Source organism: Humulus lupulus, chromosome 3, assembly GCF_963169125.1.
Source record: "Humulus lupulus chromosome 3, drHumLupu1.1, whole genome shotgun sequence".
NCBI classification, from domain to species: domain Eukaryota; kingdom Viridiplantae; phylum Streptophyta; class Magnoliopsida; order Rosales; family Cannabaceae; genus Humulus; species Humulus lupulus.
The window spans coordinates 90,987,413-90,992,371 of record NC_084795.1 but is presented as its reverse complement, the minus strand read 5'-3'; positions in this window follow the sequence as shown (position 1 = coordinate 90,992,371).

Sequence of the window (4,959 nt, the reverse complement as noted above, 5' to 3'; positions counted from 1 at the left end):
AAAAAATGTCAAATCTAACTGAGAATAACAATTTTTAAACTCATATTTATAATATATAAAGATAAATATATAAATTTATTTGAATGAGGAATTCTCTTTTAACATAATGTGGCACTTGAATTTGAATAATAATGAGGATTAAATGCAGGATTTTTAACATAATGTTTATTTGGGTTTATCTTGTTTGGAAATTCAATTTTTAAGAAAAACATTTAATAATCAAAACTTTGAATTTTATAAGTGGCAATTAAGTTATTATTATTTAGGGCTAACTCATGTGGTTGGGTGTGTGAGTATGGAGGTAGAATAGGGATTGAATTCTCTACTTATCAAAGGAAAGTTATTATTTATTTTTTCCATAAAATTCTTAAATTAAAAAGAAGAATTATATATAAAAATATTTAGAGGTGTATTATATTTAGAAAAATATTACAATTATTTATTATAAAATTTAATATAATTGGGTTTTATGAGGTATTCAAGTAAAAATTATAAAGTGAACAATAAATATCCATGTAAATCGTAAATAAAACATAAAGATAAAACATTGCACGCTTGTGAGATGTGAGATGTGAGATGTGAAGAGTGGTCTGAAAATTTTGTTTGAGATCGCCGCAGAAACTGAAAACGTCTCGTTTTGGCATTGGATTCTTTTATTTTTAATAACAAATTTGGCATGTTACAGTTGATTCAAGAATAATAATTATGATATTTAAGAAAGAAAACAAAACAAAAAGAAGGTGACACGTAAGTAGCGGATTGAAGGTTGTAATTGGGCCAAAATTGAGAGGGTTTTACCACAAGTCAACAAAGAAATGATAGGCAGGTCAACGTGGAATGCGTGGGAAGGGAAGGGAGCGTATCGTGCAATCGTCAAGCTGCGTGTGATGCACGTGGTCCCAAAAATGGAATTATTTACACTTCAATTTTGGAAGTGGGACCTACCTTACCTTTAAGGCAGAAGCAAGTTGCACTTTCTTTTGTATTTTAAATTAAAAAAAAAAGATGGTGTTAGGCCTAGGAATATGTTAGGGTATATATGGAACACGTGTCGAGTAAAGAGAATAAAATGATGACGTGGTGGAAAGTGGGTGAGGAGAAGAGGGTGCTGTCCTTTACTCAACTTCAACTTCAACTTCAACTTCAATCTTGATTACAATAACAATCATCCCCACCCCCCTTTCTCTCTCTCTCTCTCTCTGCTGACGTCACTTTTTGCAACCTGTCGTCTGTGGAGTGAGTACTGAGTACCACCTTTTATAAGAGATGAGTAACCACATCCATCTACAATGCTACAATTAATTATAGGTAAATAAATACTTTTCTTCTCCACTCTAATCCATAATTCTACTCCTTAGAAAATTTTGAAACGAATCCTTATCTAAATTTTCTTTTACGTTTGGAAGAAGGTCAAGCTATAATTAATTGAATAGAATAGAATATTGAAACAATTAATTCAATAATTTTTTATAGTTTTACCAGTTTAGGATAATTTAGTTTTATTGAAAATTTTGGAATAGTGTTATCCGTTCTAATTTATAACTATGTATTTTTATGGTAAAAAAAATTGTTATTTTCTATCTATTTTAAAAAAAAATTATTGTTAGTAAATGATTAATATTTTTATTTTTTTCCATAATATTTTTCAATCCAATCCAATTATATCTAACCCCTTTTTCCAAACGTGATCAGATGTATAGCCTAATTGTAAAAAGAAAGTTAAAATTAAAGCGCACCATTTTATTAAATCAAATAATAGAAGATGGAAGCAGAAAAGCAGTTCCATTCTACCAAAAAATGTTGATGATAAACTGGCTTTCAAAAATTCTAAATAACTAATATGTTCATTTGATGACGTAGACTAATAAGAATAATTTATTTTTTGGACTAACACACATGAGTTAATTAGAATTAGGTTGAATTATGAGTCAAGATTAAATTAGATTAGATTGCACTAGATTATCTTAGTATAGTAAAATATCTATAAAATTTTACTCTATATTGGAATAACTCTCGTATAGTCATAAAAAACTTTAGCCCTAATATGAGATCAGTTATAAATAAGAATAAACTCCATATTGTAGTAAGTTATAATATTTTTTGGTCTCGCCTTTAGATTATATATACCTCCATATAGTAATAATTGACTTAATATTAAATAATATGTATATATATGCTATTTTTTACATACTAAAAATTTATAATAAAATTAATTATCAATTTAGACTTGTAAAATAACTTTGTATATTTTCAACATTAAATAAATATATACATTGTACTTATATATTTATGTAATTTTTGTTTATCAATGTTTTACGTTGAATTTGATATGCTTTATCAATTATTATTTAATGTAAATTTTAAAGTGTATATTTCTAATATTTTATAGATATAATTCTATTAAGTTATAACCTACTCATAACAATAAAATATGATAATCCCAACATTATTACTGTTGAGAGGTTTTGCTGTAGTGTACTATATTCGATGTAATATTTGACTAAATGAAGTATAAAATAATCTTTTGTAAATAATAATAATTATATGAAATAAAAAGTATATAAATTATAAAAATATAATATGATTAATGCTCATAATTAAAAAATACATCATATTTATATTTTAATATAAAAAAATTGTTCTTTAAAAACATTAAATATTCTTAAAATCATATATATTAGGAGGCATATATGTGGTAGGCTAAGTTTGTTCTAGTTTTACACATGTAGATAAGTCATGACCCAAATTTTTTTATATGACGATGTTTGTTTTAGTTACGACATCTTTCCTGTATATTTTTTGAAAATTCTGAATAATTTAGTATGTCAAAAACATGTTTGATTTTATTTTTATTTTGTGTGTGTTAGTTGGGAATATTAAGAACTATGTTTTTGACATATTAAATTATTTAGAATTTTCTGAAAATGTACATAAGGAATGTCGTAACTACAACGAATGTCGTCATATAAAAATATTGATTATAACTTATCTGGGTGTATAAAACTGGAGTGTGTCGTATGAGTAGGGTAAAAAAACTTACCCTGCCACATACATGCCTTATATATTATGGTAGAAAGTTAAAATATTTTTTAAGAAAAAAATTGGGATTATTTTGGGAACTGAAGAAAATAATAATCTAGTGCCTAAGAGTTAATCAAACATGGGACTGGAAGGAACTGTCCAATCCCTTCTCCTTGTCCAGCCCACCAAACGAGCCCTTTAATTTTACCTATAGACAATGGTTAGTTAACTGATAGAAGGATTTTTTTTTATTCATTTTGCTTATTGTTACACTACTAATTACTAGAGAATTCATTCTGTCTTAAGCATCAAAAGATCTTTTTGCAAGTACCCCATAATGTTTTTTCTTCTTAGTTCACTTAAAAAAACACATGGCATAGTTGATTTAGTAATGTGTGACCAAATGTGTATTTATTTTCCCAACAAAAAAAAAAGTATTTATTTTCAAAACATATTTTCTAAGATTGAATCTTTCCAATAATGAAATATATTGATTATGACAATTTCTGAAGTCAACATTATTTATACTTTTTGTTGTTGTTGGGAAGTCAACATTTATACTTTGGATCAAGTTAAAATTATCTTTTTATAAATAAAATTTTGATTACAACATTTAAATAAGTTCATTAAGCGTTTTAAACTAATAAATTGTTTATATATTTTAATAACAAAAAAATAAAAAATTCTAAAAAATTAAATAAAAAAGCCTTAGCATTAAGTTTTAATTAAAACAAAAGTTCTAATAATTACGTTACAGACCCTACTTCATCTTTCACCCTTCATTCTTCTTCCTAAACTTATTCAGAAAAATAAAACCCCACAAAAATTAAATTTACATAATAATTCTAGAATTTAATACATTACAAAGTACAAACCTACTTCATTCCTTCGATGCCACATTATCATAAAGATATATATCTTTCGTATTCGTCCTAATATACAAGAATACTTGAGATGAACCCAACACAATTATATATATTTGTAACATAATTACTTTTAAAGAGTGTAGAGAACAAATGTAATAGATTCGCTTATCATATCATTCATGTGAGATGTCACCTAAGTATTATTTTTTAAATTTTAAAAACAAAAATAAATAAATAACATGTCAAAATAATTTGTATTTATGAGTGTAGGGACTAAATTTTTACTTAAGAAAACATACAAAACATTATGTTTTATTTAGGGGAATTTACATGATTTATGATTTTTTTTTTTAATTTACATAGAATTTTTATTTTGTTACTTTTTTAAAAATGAATTGTATGATATTTTAGCTAAACTATGGGATTACTGATCCTATATCAATAAAAAAAAAATTAAAAAAACAAGTCAGAGTTAGTAACAAGTTTTAATTTTTATTAAGTTGTATTATTTTTTATGACAGGTGAGTAATTTTAATGTTATTAATATAGTTTTTATATCTTTTTTATTGTTTAAAAATCGTTTTAATATGCTATTATATGTAGTTTTATAATACTTTATAAACTCTATTTTTTTAGATTCTTCTTCTTCCTTATTCTCTGTTCTTCTTTTATTTTTTATTGGTCTCTATTTTCAACTATTATTTTTAATGGGTCAATAACAAAATTAGTTGATTTGAAATTCTATCAAAAAAAGGAAAAAAAAAAGCTTACAATAAATTTGTTAATTGAATCTTGGATCTGAAATTAATGTTTATGAAATTTGGAAATCCCGTCACAATGACCAATTACCACTTTTGTCAAATTCACAGTGCTAACTGGTTACCGTTTTCTCAAATTTAGAGTAGTAACCAGTTACTAGTCTACAGTCAAAAGAAGAAGAAAAAATAGTACTAATTAACCGGTAACATAATAGTAACTGGTCACTAATGTTTTCAGTTTTAAAATAGTAGTGTTTTCAGTGATAAAATGGTAGTTGATTACTAATTATTTTTAGTAACTAGTTACTATTTTG